Source organism: Diabrotica virgifera, chromosome 6 (genome assembly GCF_917563875.1).
Source record: "Diabrotica virgifera virgifera chromosome 6, PGI_DIABVI_V3a".
Taxonomy (NCBI): Eukaryota; Metazoa; Arthropoda; class Insecta; order Coleoptera; family Chrysomelidae; genus Diabrotica; species Diabrotica virgifera.
In genome coordinates, this window is record NC_065448.1 from 98,854,982 (window position 1) to 98,870,437 (window position 15,456).

Genomic DNA, 15,456 nt, shown 5'->3' on the forward strand with positions numbered 1-15,456 from the left:
GATCGCTGGAGGGTCAAGTCATGAGCGGATGATGGTAGAAGCTTAAGTGACTATCAATCGTTGTGCTGTCTCCTGCCCCCTCACGAGGCGGAAACGGTCATTGACACATGAACCAACCGATAAAATTCGAATTCACTAAACATACTACCAACAAATCCTTATAATTGGTCCCAAATTTAGGTAACCCTTTCTGCGACTGGACGTATACCTGGTTGCATACTATTAAGTCCTATCTGATTAATATTTTGACATGCATATTTCGTAACGATATTTCAAACGCTTATCGTCCTTTAATTATTTTTATAATTATTTTCTCTTGATCTCTTAATTAATTTCTCTAATTTTCGGGTAATTAACCATTTCTAATTATTATCTTTTATATTTAAAATTTCGTGCAACGATGCCACACCTAAGTATGTTGGTATCACTTGTTGATTTGTAATATACGCACCTAGCGGAGAATTTGATTTCGTGTTCCGAGTCTTAATTTTGGAGAACAGAGAAATTCCGTGTCACTTGTGGTTGGAGATTCAACTAGTAGGGGTGGCGTGTGACAAAATTAGGTCAAATTTAGAGGTTAGACCTCGTTTTAGTTAAAATGTGTGAATTTCGAAGTATGGATCACCAAACTTCTTCAGAAGTCTTTGGAAGGAATCAATACAATGGGATTTCTGCATAAAATCATCGTTTCACACGGTAACTAGCGATATCTGTTTTTATAATAATTTTTTATAACTGTCAGTAGCCATTTCATGGTGACATATAATTTTTCCAATTAAATCATACCTATGTGTAAATTTATTCAGTGAATTTAGTAGATATCTTTTAATTATTTCAAAATATTTAAGTAATATTCCTTCAGAGAAAATCCTAACCTTAATTTTTAGCTATTTATCTGTATCTTTTATCTTTGAATTATTCCATCATTAAGAAATATCCTATAATTAGTTTAAAGAAAGCATATTTATTCTGTATTTAAATCCCAAATCCACGTCTGTAATTTGAACTTATCACATAAATTCTTGAAGGTCATATTTTGTCATGTATTCAGTAAATTTTTTGTGTTTAACTAATGGCCTTTTTACATTACTCTCTATCCTAAAAACACTTTCCGAGTTTTTCTTCTTTCCTTTCTTTAATTTGTCGTACAGTGGGAAATTGAAGGCCGCATCCCACCATCAAATAATTTGATCAAACTGGTTTGAGCAAACTGAAAGTGACGTCACATCCTTAATGTTCATTGTGGATGATAATGAAAAATTTTAATTTTAAATAAAGTACAAACAAGTTAGAGAACTCAATACAAAAAATTTGATCCAACTAGACTGATAGTGAGAGCACAGATTTTTAGAATTTCAAAAAAACTGCAATTGTGACGTCACTTTGACGTACTTCCGGAGTTTGCTCAAACTGTTTGATCAAATTGTTTGATGGTGAGACGAGGCCTTGAAATAAACGGGAATTATGTTTTTTCTAGCCACCTATGTGAAAACTTAAAACCACCTCAAACCACCGAGAGGCCAATCTCCAACCAATAGTCACTTTGGGGAACAAGCTTTTTGGGGACATTCCGGCTCCTTTCCTTTTTGTCTTCGCACCTGGGTCTACAGGAGTTATGGTTTTTGAAACCATCCTGGTGCTCATTTCCGGAGATGCAGCAGCAACCTCTTTAGGAGTCGTTCGGGTTTGGTTGGGAACAATCAGTGTGGTGATATGAGTATCTATTGTGGTTTATATTGCAGACATTTGGTTGATGTATTATGTTAATAATTGTTTTTTTTTTTCAGATTTAGCTTGCATTTATTTGTTTTTTTATATACATAAAAGTTAAGTACGTTCCCAAACTCATGTATAAACCTGCGGTATCGTATGTTGAGCTCGGCATATTTGCCAAAAATGTATTAGGTTTTTATATTTTATTGGTAATTTAGTCGATTTCATGTCATTTTGTAAATTTAGGTTGTATTATTTGCTTGTTTCCCAAGTATTTCGTCGTTACTTTATTTCATTGCATTTGCTCGGTTAATTTAAGTCGTTGTATATTTACCTAACTTCATTTCTTTAGCGTTCATTCATTAACTTTGATTAATTCATTATAGTATTTTCTCGTAGTCAGGCTTATGCCTATTTATTTATATTATTTTCATCTTTGTCGGTGTCAATTTAGTGGTACGTAGTAAGCGTACTATAACCATTTGCTAGAAATCTCATGTGAGTTGTACCCTATGTATAAGTAAGAGGTATATCTTTTTGTACATACATATAACAGGACTGTTGTTATATTATATATCATGTTGAACGATAACTTTTGTCATGTTAGAGTCACATTATATTCAATTTGATTTAACTCAGAGATTGTTAAAAATCTAGTAGTTATTTTTTATAAATGTTGATTCATTTTGTATATCATTTATTTTTATTATTCCTTTATATTTACATTTACTTATATATTTAATATTTGACAGCAGTGTAAGATACCTGGGAGAGTGATCGAAGATCATTTTCTTGGCGCCCATAATTTGTTAGTGTTATTTAATTTGTTCTTCTTTAGCAATTATTCTCCTTTATTTATTTTCAGAACATTATTCTTATCTTACTATATATCTTTTCTAGTCATCATTATCTACTTTGAGCTACTGTTCTTCGACAGGCATGCAAACGAGCCGGATCCATCTGTCTCTTCATACTTCTACTTCTATCTAAGGGAGGGGTCCATGGGGTCTGGACCCCTCCCAAAACTACCTCGGCTTTTGTACCAAGGCAGCAAGTTTATCCATAAGTTATTAACATTTTTGAAAAAGTGAACGTAATTATTATTATTTTTGACTAGGGTCAGGTCTTTTCAATCTTCTTTCATGCAAAATGTTGAGCAGGTCCGTGGCGAGCGGGTTTGGATGTCAGGATAGTCTGGTCTTATATGTGGAATTTACAGCGGATATTGCTTCGCTAACAGTTGGTAGCTGCAGGTCGTGGTGTAATCTGTGGTTCGTAACATACCAAGGGGCATTGCAGATCTGGCGCAATACTTTTGATTGGAATCGTTGAAGTTTTTGAATGTTAGTTTTACTTGCTGTTCCCCATATTTGTGCTGCATATAGCCATATTGGTTTTAAAATACATTTATAAATCAAAAGTTTGTTTTCCAGGCTGAGATTTGATTTTCGACTCATGTACAGCTGGTTCCAAAAAAACTGATACGACTCTTAAAACGTATTTTGTAGAAAATTGAGCAGTGTACTTTCTTCTTCCTCTTCTTTTTGTTTTTGGTCTCGCTGCAAGGCAATTACCAGCACGATTTATAGGCGATCTTGATGTAGTATGTCTCTAAGCCATATCAAAATCGCTGACTATGTTCTTGTAAAAAGCTTTTGATGAGGTGTGATATAATGAATATGAGTTTAATTATATTTAATTTATTATATTTTGAAGGATAAATACTTATTATTTACATACTGTCACTGTTACTACCAAATCTTAAAATTGGTCAGATAACTTCAACCTCAAAAAATGGCTGTTTGTTTGTTTATTTTATTATTTGTCTGTCATAATAAATATAATATAATGTCAGACCAATCATACACTGCTCAAAATGATCAAATCTTACTAAGAGTCGTATCAGTTTTTTTAGGAACCAGCTGTATCAATACATTTTCCTGTAGATTAAGCTGAGTTGAAGACGTTTCTTCCAGATGTGGGTGCCCCAATTAAGTTTATTGTCTAAATGAATTCCCAGGTATTTTACGACGGTATTGACTGGTAGTGGAGCGTTATTTATAGAAACCGGTAGCCCGACACCTTTTAAAGTAAATGTTATCTGTGTTGATTTTAAACTGTTGACTTGGACTCGCCACAGTTTAAGCCAGTTCTCTAGTTTAAAAAAATGATTTTGCAATACCTCGAATGCTTCTGTTGCTACAGAATTTGAAGACATGATAACTGTGTCATCCGCATATCGTCGCCTCAAAGCAACAGTAGGATATGTAAAATAATGTAGTTTCGAGAAAAACGCAATTGAAAATGTTACGAAACTTCAGTAATAACTTTTTTATATTTGAATGGATTTACATGGAATTTTGTTTGAGTATTTAACTTTACATGCGTCACTTATCAATTTATATTAATTCATAAAAAAGTGAAAAATAATTGGAAAAAAAGGTTAGTTGTCCTACTGTTGCCCTCAAAGATAATCTATTTTTTAACGATATCCGTAAATTTCTGTTTTATATTGCACTAAAGTTTTGTTTAAAATTTTACACATTTCAATACAAAAAACAAAACAATTTTGTTGTTCAAACATGTTATTACATAAATTATAACATGAACGTACTTGTTTTCCAAAAATTTGACAAGATAATATGAAAAAATCATCAGAATCAGTTTTGGTAATAGCGGATGCTGAAAGTTATGATAGTAAAAACTTATTCCAACTTCTTAAATCAGCCCGAAATTTCTAAAGGGGAATTTATTATGAATTGAACTTACCTTTTTCCTGTGCTTGATAAATTCCAGATAACAACTCAGAATCAGTATTATTTTTGTTCGCTAAATACACTAAATACTAACTTCTTCTAGATACACATAATTTTTACAATTTAAATTGGCTGAATTATTCATTTTTACTCTTAACATTTTTAATATCAGTGTAATAGAACTATTGCTTAAATTACTGAAGATAAAATTGTGACCGCAAGCTGGATGATATAAACACAGACATAAACGCAACTCAGCAATAACTACATAGCAACAGTAGGATATGTGCGTAAGATAACTTAGTGTTGCATTAATATTGATGACCAAAATGGGTAAACGACAAAATATAAAATATAATGGTATGATATGTATGTTGTCTTAGTGTTGCATTATAGAATTTGGGCTAAAAGGAATTAAGCTACACAAGGATATGTAATATTACGAAAAAAGTATTTCACTTTTTATTTATCTTAGTGTTACACTCAACAGAAGGGTTTATTTCGAATCATTTGTCATGGATATTACAAAAGTCATTTTTTTTACATATCCTACTCTTGCTTTGATGTGTGATTGAAATACCTATATGTGTTACAGCCCAGTAAATCAACGTGAAATATTGCGATACCGTGTAATTTTCAGTGTCACCACCGAAGTGGTCAACTCAAGACTTTTCGAGTTCTTTATGAGTAAAAAGTTTATTGTTCAACAAAAAAACCACGTTTTTAGGCGATTATTCGCAAATAGTTCAGAGTAAGTATTCTATCGAAAAGAATATTGTTAGCAAAAATGTGTCTAGCTTTTAAAAAAAAAATGAAACCAAAATGAAGTCTTTCGACTCAGTAAAAGAAAACTTGGAGATCATGAAAAGTTTGTCTTATTCGTCAAATTCCAAATCGAATATTTCAACGTGAAATAACCAAAAAATGAAATACTATTCGGGGAAACTCATTAGAACTTTTTTAAAGTGTTTAAAAGAAGCTTCATTTTTTACAATAGTTTCTAGCATCAAAACTAAGCCAGTTACGCTTAAAATACAGTTAATCCCATTTTTTGGTAAAAAATTGTGAAAATCTCCCCGTATTTAGCACCCCAAATGAAACTAATCATTATCGACTTACAAATTACCTAACTTTTTTATACGACCTGTAAGTTTCACCGGTTCAAAGTGCTTATTTTTAAAAGGGTTCTAGTTGAAGGGCTTTAACGAGTCACTAATCACGAGTATATGAAAATTTTAAACAGCCATGTCTTAACCAATTTTTATCTCACAGAAAAACAAAATAAAGCCAAAATATTTATAAAAGCAAGACCTACCTACATTTCTTTACTCTTTGAGATTTTTCGTATCACTAATAATTTTTAAGTAATTTTGAAAAAAGGCATTTTTCCAAAATAAAAAACTTTTAAATTTTTTCAAAATTAAGAACTCCGAATCGGTCAAACTTACAGATCATATAAACAATAAATATTTAAAGTAAATGGTAAAGCGCTAATGATAAATTTTATTTGGGGTGCGAAATAGGGGCAGATTTTCACGATTTTTTTTACCAAAAAAGAGACCAACTTTATTTTGAGTGTAACTCGTATCGTTTTGGTGCTAGAATCTTTTATAAAAAATAAAGCTTTTTTTTGAAACATTTAAAAAAAGTTTAAGCGTTTTTCCCGAAAATTGCTTCATTTTTTGGTTATTTCAGATTGAAATATTCGATTTAAAATTGGACAAATAAGAATCATTTTTCTTGAGCTTTAACTGTGTCGATAGACTTCATGAATAAGTACACTTTTTTCTGTATCTTATATAAGCTACATTTTTGCTACAAATAGTTTTTCGATATCTAATATTTAATTCTATAAATACTTATTTTTGAGTTATTTGCGAAAAACCCGTCTGAAAACGTTGTTTTTTTTTTAAATAAAAATTTTCACTCGCAAATGACTTGAAAAGTATTAGCATAGATAAATAAACTCTATAGAAAAACAAAAGTTGCTTATAATTAGTCAATTTATACATTTCCAGACTTATTTTATACGTATGTTTTTCACCCCAAGGAGGAGTGTCACCCCCGGAAGTAAAAGCAACCAACGGGATAAATCCAACTTTGAAGTGGAGTGTAACTAGAACCTAAATCCAAATTGTCAAGCAAATACGTCCGTCGTGATGCTGATAATTTCACTCCAAAACTGTCATTTACTGAGCTATTGGTTTATTCATGCATTGTTTATGACGACTTACATTTTTCATCTTTATTGGTAGGTATAGAATGAAATAGAACAAAAATTACTAAATGATTACATTAGTATTATTCTATGAGATGAACAACTTTCTTCGTGCACTATCTACTATCAGCGAATATATCTACAATTTTATTAATTCGGATGGACAACTTCATTTTCAATACTGCACTGCTTAAAAACGTAGGTATGCAAATATTATAACAACACATTTTTACATAAATTAGACAACAAAATGGGACCCTTGACATATTTGGGCCCCCGTAAGCTTCATGCTGCGGGGGCCTCTGTTACGCCTCTGGATAATTGTATCGAAATACTAAACGTAGGTAAAGATCAAAGAGAAAACCCATTTCTAGATTTAGAAATATTGTTCTAAAATTCGGCAAATTACAATTCTAAAATCTTTCAATAGTCACGTACAAAGCATTATAGTTTATTGTCGTTACCATAAAATTTCGGTAAGCCGGAAGGGATTAAGTTTCTAGATAGTATGAGATGATTCACTTGGCAAATCCGTCTATTTAGAAAATTACGTTTTTAATTTTAAACACAAAACGTAAAATAATATAACAATAACAGATTTTTACAGAATAGCAGATGGCAAGATGTGGCCCCTAAGCGAGTGCCCCCCCCGCAAGCTTCACGCTGCGGGGGCCTCTGTTACGCCCCTGAACAAAGCTATATAAGCGAATAATTGGGGCTCTCGATGAAGTGGTTATATACGAGTTGGAGCGTATAGGACATGCGCGTGACGTTTGACAAGTTTAAGGTTTTAGGTCTTTGGACGGCGCCCTTCTCAGAAGCATCTTTCAGTGCGTTACAGTTTTTCGATTTCTTTCCAACACATTAAGTTGGAAGTGGCCGAAAAAAAGGTACGTCCGTGATTACAGTCATTTATAACATTTATTCTAGTTGTTGATAGATGGCACTATAATCGAAAAAAAAAATTAATACGAATTATATATATATATATATATATATATATATATATATATATTATTGTTAATATGTAATGACTGTTGGAATGTAATAAAAATTTTTTTGGGGAATGCAGTCAATAAATTTTTGGGCTATTCAGTGAAACACTTTGAACTTATTAGTCGAGCTTTCGAAAATTTTATTTTCTTTATCAAGACTATCTACAAATAAAAATGTTTAAATTTAGATAAAACTCAAAACAAAACTTAACTTACTGCTCGTGGTTACAAATTAATAATTATACAACTTATATAAAAACATGAAAATTTCTTAAAAGTAATATGTAAACGTAAAAATTTTGATAGTATGTCAATTCGACATCACTCAAAAAAATGTCGTTGGACTACTATAATATGAAATATAATATATATAAATATAATATAGAAATGGTTTGGATAAAAAAATCAAATTGCATTAATAAGAGATCTGACATTGATAAATTAAGTATCATTTATAATAACATTTTGTCTTATTAAAATTTGTTAAAATATTACTAATAATTCTACCTAAAAATTTTTTTTTTATTTCTATCATAAATTACAACAAATTATGTCATTAATTTCTTTCCCAACCTATCGAATTATTATAGTAGTCCAACGAGATTTTTTTGAGTGATGTCGAATTGACATACTATCAAAATTTTTACGTTTACATATTACTTTTAAGAAATTTTCATGTTTTTATATAAGTTGTATAATTATTAATTTGTAACCACGAGCAGTAAGTTAAGTTTTGTTTTGAGTTTTATCTAAATTTAAACATTTTTATTTGTAGATAGTCTTGATAAAGAAAATAAAATTTTCGAAAGCTCGACTAATAAGTTCAAAGTGTTTCACTGAATAGCCCAAAAATTTATTGACTGCATTCCCCAAAAAAAAATTTTTATATATATATATATATATATATATATATATATATATATATATATATATATATATATATATATATATATATATATATATATATATATTAAAAACATGAGATGTAGATGGTGGATGTGTGAATTGTTCGTAAGGGGATTTTTCCACATTCTCTATTTCATCTGTTTTATATATATATATATATATATATATATATATATGCTTTCTGTTGTTTTCCGGGTTTGACTCCGCGTTGAATAATTTTGGTTTTGATAAAAACCATTATTTTGCCGACGTTTCGGCAAGATCTCACTTGCCATTGTCAAGTCAGGTAGTTCCGCTTCTCGCTGCTGCTTGAAGTAAACTGAATTTTTACTCACGATACCGTCGCTTATGTAGTTGATCCTGATGCTGCTTGCCCTGCGCGAACTCTGGCTCTTGTTATTGGTCCGGTGTAGGTTGCAGTCGTCGGCGGGATGTTACGCGTGGATGTTGCGGCCTGATTTATTTTGGTCTTTTTCTTCAATACCGTTTTCCAAGTTGTAGGAAGCCGTTGCGCATCATCTCTTTGGTTTAAGCCGTTGGGATTTCTTTCAATTTCTATCGATTCTCTGATTTCCCGTTTTCTTTTTATTTCGATATTAGCTAACATCGTTGTTTGGTTCAGGTTTATTGTGTGTCCTGTATTTGCGACATGTTGAGCCAGGGATGACGTGGTTTCTCTCCTTTCGATAGCATTTCGGTGTTCTTCTCGTCTTACCTGGATTCTTCGGTTGGTCTGTCCAATGTACGACTTTCCACAATCCCCACACGGAATCTCGTATACACCTTGGCTTTCTAACGATATTTTGGTCTTTGGTGTTGGTAAAATAGTTGAGATCTTTCTGTCCGTATTAAATATCGTTTCTATGTTGTGTTTTCTCAGCACTCTCCCTATTTTCTCTGTCGTACCCTTCACATATGGCAGAATGGTTTTGCTGATCGGCTTATTGTCTTCTGTAGGGTCCTTATCTCTTCTTCGAGCATTTTGAGCTTTTTCGATGTTGTATGTTGAGAAGCCGTTTTTTCTTAACGCTGTTTTCACGTTATGCATTTCTTCATTTTGATGTTCTTGGTCTGTCAGTCTTTCGGATCTTGTAATCAAGGTTTTGATGACTGAATGCAATTGTGCAGGATGGTGGTGTGAAGCAGCATTTAGATATCTATCGGTATGTGTCGGTTTCCGATACACTGTATGGCCTATGTGTCCGTCTTGTTTCTTTATTATTAACACATCTAAGAATGGAATTTGATCGTTTTCTTCCAGTTCCATGGTAAACTGAATTTTATGGTGGATATTGTTGATGTGTTCTAAAAAAGCCTTTAGTTTTTCTTCTCCGTGGGTCCAGATAATAAAAGTGTCATCCACGTATCTAAGCCACAGTTTGGGTTTGTATTCAGCTGTTTCTATTGCCCGCTGTTCTATTTCCTTCATAAACAAGTTCGCTATTACTGGTGACAGTGGAGAACCCATCGGTGCTCCCTCAATTTGTTTATATCTTTGTTCCTTATAGATGAAATAAGTGTTATTTAAACAGTGTTTGGTTAGGTTTAGTGTATCCGGTGATATTGGATACTTTTTGCTTATGATGTCCAGTGATTCATCTATAGGAACATTCGTGATAAGTGAGACAACATCGAAGCTGACTAGCAAATGTCCCGGCTCAAGAGTCACACCTTTTATACGCTCGATGAAGTGGCTCGCGTTCTTGACGTAAGACTCCGCTTCTTCCGCGTATGGTTGCAGCTGTTGGGCCAGAAATTTCGCCAGCGGTTGTAAGGGAGATCCGATGGAACTCACAATTGGTCGCAGTGGTAATCCTGCCTTGTGTACCTTGGGTAGGCCGTAAAATTTTGGGCATCTAGATGACTTCTCTCTAGGTATGAGATGGACCTGTTGTTCTTTATTGATATTTGAGGCTTTGATCTTGGCTTTTGTTATTTTCTCTAGATAGGTTGTCGGGTCTGACGAGATGCTTTGATATGTTGTATCATTTAAGATGTCGTTTATTTTTGTTTCGTAGTCTTGAATATTCATCACTACCGTAGCGTTGCCTTTGTCAGCTGGAAGCACGATGATTTCTTTGTTGTTCTTCAAATTATGTAAGGCTTCTTTCTCTTCCCGTGTTAAATTTCTTTTTGGTGGTTTAGCTGTTCTTAATATTTTTGATACGTCTTGGCGTATGATCTCGGCTGTTTCTGCTGGGAGATTAGTAATTGTAGTCTCTACCTCAGTAATGATGTTTTGTACGGGAATGTATGTAGGTGCAACAGCAAAATTGAAACCTTTTGCAAGAACACTATTCGTGGCTTCATCCAGTGTCAGATTTGAAAAGTTATATACTAAATTGTTTGTTTCTATTTGTGGATTTTCTTTCTTTTTTGGCCGCTGTTGTAGTAACAAATTTTCAAACTTTTTAATTTTTTTTGGTCTTAGTGAGATCAGCATCTGTTTCTGCTCGAAAGTTTGTCAGTTGTTCAAAGAAATTCCATAATGTTGGATGGATTGTGTTACTTAGTTTAAGATGCAGCTGTAATGATTCTGCATTCATTTTGTCGATGTCTCGTCTGGTATCATGGATTGCCTCTCTAATAAGCGCCAGGCTTGCTCTTCTTAAGATGTTTTTAGTTTTATAGTTGTTTTTGTGAAAAGTGAGCTTCATACAAGTCGGTATAATGCTTTCGTCACGGCAGCGTTCTAAAAACGTAAGGTTGCATAACAACGTCCTTCGTTTCGATCGTAGTTTTTCGTATCTTCTGATGTCTGGTAGAATTTCCTCCCCGTAGAGGTTAATTATGTTACACTTGAAGTTTCCGCGGGAGCTATATGTGCTTTCTGTTGTTTTTCGGGTTTGACGGTTGTTTTCCGCGTTGAATAATTTTGGTTTTGATAAAAACCATTATTTTGACGACGTTTCGGCAAGATCTCACTTGCCATTGTCAAGTCAGGTAGTTCCGCTTCTCGCTGCTGCTTGAAGTAAACTGAATTTTTACTCACGATACCGTCGCTTATGTAGTTGATCCTGATGCTGCTTGCCCTGCGCGAACTCTGGCTCTTGTTATTGGTCCGGTGTAGGTTGCAGTCGTCGGCGGGATGTTACGCGTGGATGTTGCGGCCTGATTTATTTTGGGTCTTTTTCTTCAATACCGTTTTCCAAGTTGTAGGAAGCCGTTGCGCATCATCTCTTTGGTTTAAGCCGTTGGGATTTCTTTCAATTTCTATCGATTCTCTGATTTCCCGTTTTCTTTTTATTTCGATGTTAGCTAACATCGTTGTTTGGTTCAGGTTTATTGTGTGTCCTGTATTTGCGACATGTTGAGCCAGGGATGACGTGGTTTCTCCCCTTTCGATAGCATTTCGGTGTTCTTCTCGTCTTACCTGGATTCTTCGGTTGGTCTGTCCAATGTACGACTTTCCACAATCCCCACACGGAATCTCGTATACACCTTGGCTTTCTAACGATATTTTGGTCTTTGGTGTTGGTAAAATAGTTGAGATCTTTCTGTCCGTATTAAATATCGTTTCTATGTTGTGTTTTCTCAGCACTCTCCCTATTTTCTCTGTCGTACCCTTCACATATGGCAGAATGGTTTTGCCGATCGGCTTATTGTCTTCTGTAGGGTCCTTATCTCTTCTTCGAGCATTTTGAGCTTTTTCGATGTTGTATGTTGAGAAGCCGTTTTTTCTTAACGCTGTTTTCACGTTATGCATTTCTTCATTTTGATGTTCTTGGTCTGTCAGTCTTTCGGATCTTGTAATCAAGGTTTTGATGACTGAATGCAATTGTGCAGGATGGTGGTGTGAAGAAGCATTTAGATATCTATCGGTATGTGTCGGTTTCCGATACACTGTATGGCCTATGTGTCCGTCTTGTTTCTTTATTATTAACACATCTAAGAATAGAACAGCGGGCAATAGAAACAGCTGAATACAAACCCAAACTGTGGCTTAGATACGTGGATGACACTTTTATTATCTGGACCCACGGAGAAGAAAAACTAAAGGCTTTTTTAGAACACATCAACAATATCCACCATAAAATTCAGTTTACCATGGAACTGGAAGAAAACGATCAAATTCCATTCTTAGATGTGTTAATAATAAAGAAACAAGACGGACACATAGGCCATACAGTGTATCGGAAACCGACACATACCGATAGATATCTAAATGCTGCTTCACACCACCATCCTGCACAATTGCATTCAGTCATCAAAACCTTGATTACAAGATCCGAAAGACTGACAGACCAAGAACATCAAAATGAAGAAATGCATAACGTGAAAACAGCGTTAAGAAAAAACGGCTTCTCAACATACAACATCGAAAAAGCTCAAAATGCTCGAAGAAGAGATAAGGACCCTACAGAAGACAATAAGCCGATCGGCAAAACCATTCTGCCATATGTGAAGGGTACGACAGAGAAAATAGGGAGAGTGCTGAGAAAACACAACATAGAAACGATATTTAATACGGACAGAAAGATCTCAACTATTTTACCAACACCAAAGACCAAAATATCGTTAGAAAGCCAAGGTGTATACGAGATTCCGTGTGGGGATTGTGGAAAGTCGTACATTGGACAGACCAATCGAAGAATCCAGGTAAGACGAGAAGAACACCGAAATGCTATCGAAAGGGGAGAAACCACGTCATCCCTGGCTCAACATGTCGCAAATACAGGACACACAATAAACCTGAACCAAACAACGATGTTAGCTAACATCGAAATAAAAAGAAAACGGGAAATCAGAGAATCGATAGAAATTGAAAGAAATCCCAACGGCTTAAACCAAAGAGATGATGCGCAACGGCTTCCTACAACTTGGAAAACGGTATTGAAGAAAAAGACCAAAATAAATCAGGCCGCAACATCCACGCGTAACATCCCGCCGACGACTGCAACCTACACCGGACCAATAACAAGAGCCAGAGTTCGCGCAGGGCAAGCAGCATCAGGATCAACTACATAAGCGACGGTATCGTGAGTAAAAATTCAGTTTACTTCAAGCAGCAGCGAGAAGCGGAACTACCTGACTTGACAATGGCAAGTGAGATCTTGCCGAAACGTCGTCAAAATAATGGTTTTTATCAAAACCAAAATTATTCAACGCGGAGTCAAACCCGGAAAACAACAGAAAGCACATATAGCTCCCGCGGAAACTTCAAGTGTAACATATTATATATATATATATATATATATATATATATATATATATATATATATATATATATATATATATATATATATATATGTTATATCCGTTTTTACCAACTAACCTTAATAATGAAGTACCTACTTATTTCCCATCAGCAGATATCAGGTGTCAGCCATCTGAACTGACGCATCCAGTATCAATGTCAATGTCAGCGGAATAAACGACGTCCAAGCTTTCTCACAACCTCAGCATTTTGCTAATTGTATAAAACCATCTGTCGGCTTTAATTTGTTGTTCGTAATAATTTAGATTTAGTACATGTAACTTTAATTCTTGTATTTTCAAAATAAAATATTTTTTAAAAAGTCAAAAAAGTTTTAAGTGATATAATATATATATATATATATATATATATATATATATATATATATATATATATATATAAAGAAGTTTGGTATTATTGACTGACAATATGTAGACTTTAGTTTTTTATTGAGGTTGCAGTTGCTGCCCCTTAGAAATAAATGACTGCAACCTCAATAAAAAACTAAAGTCTATATATATATATATATATATATATATATATATATATATATATATATATTAATTAAACGAAAAGATTTCTCTGGTATACAGAAGAAATCTTTTCCGTAGCGGACGCGAAAATGTAAATTTCAAAGTCTTCATAAAAGACGATGAACGACAAAAGACACCTCTTTGTGTCACAGATTTGTCTACAAAGCCACGTTATTCGCTACACATTCGTCAATAACGGAGAAGAACCGTGATATGAAAGGAAACGGCAATTGCATTTTATTTCACTTCGACCACCACCGATATTCTACACGACGTGTTTCGAGCTCATGTCAAGCTCTCGTCAGGAACATCTAGGTGGATGGTCGAGGTGTAAGAAAATGCTTTTGGCCTTTCTGGTAATAATAAAATAACCAGACTTCAGTACACTTGGTACGAAACTTTGACAGACTTTGAAATTTACATTTTCGCGTCCGCTACGGAAAATATTTCTTCTGTATACCAGAGAAATCTTTTCGTTTAATTAATATAGATGTCGTACCAAGTGTACTGAAGTCTGGTTATTTTATTATTACCAGAAAGGCCAAAAGCATTTTCTTACACCTCGACCATCCACCTAGATGTTCCTGACGAGAGCTTGACATGAGCTCGAAACACGTCGTGTAGAATATCGGTGGTGGTCGAAGTGAAATAAAATGCAATTGCCGTTTCCTTTCATATATATATATATATATATATATATATATATATTAGAGCGGAGTAATTTATATGACAAAAAAAAAGTCATCGGGTCACAATCAGTTTCTGATTCTACAATGAATTCTGTGAAAAAAAAACATTACACCATAGGTATCTGATGAATTTCGAGGCGCCACTTTTTCATTTTAGTTTTGAGGTACATCAGAACTCGTCATTTTACGACTTCTGATGTACATTGAGGTTGATTGTGGACAAAATTTCAACTTTTTTTATTACGGAAAAGTTTATTTTAGTAGCTTTTGAGACGAGGAATCCATTTTTGATATCTATTTTTACCAAAATTACTCACCAGGGGGCGCTACAATGCAATTTTGTGAACGTCAGGAGTTGTCATTTTATGACTACTGATGTTCATTGCGGTTAATTGTGGATAAGTTTTAAACTTTGTTTACGGAAAAGTGAATTTTAGTATTTCTTGAGA

General features: G+C 33.9%; 1 protein-coding gene across 1 annotated transcript in view; it reads left to right on the forward strand.

Moving 5' to 3' along the window:
* LOC126886647 (zinc finger protein 234-like) overlaps nt 1-3,970 on the forward strand; it is a 61,151-nt gene extending 57,181 nt beyond the window's left edge. Inside the window, exon 3 of the transcript XR_007698731.1 lies at nt 1,478-3,970. The gene's annotated coding sequence lies outside the window, so the exon portion shown is untranslated. The remainder of the gene's footprint in view (nt 1-1,477) is intronic.
* The last annotated feature ends 11,486 nt before the right edge of the window (nt 3,971-15,456 follow it).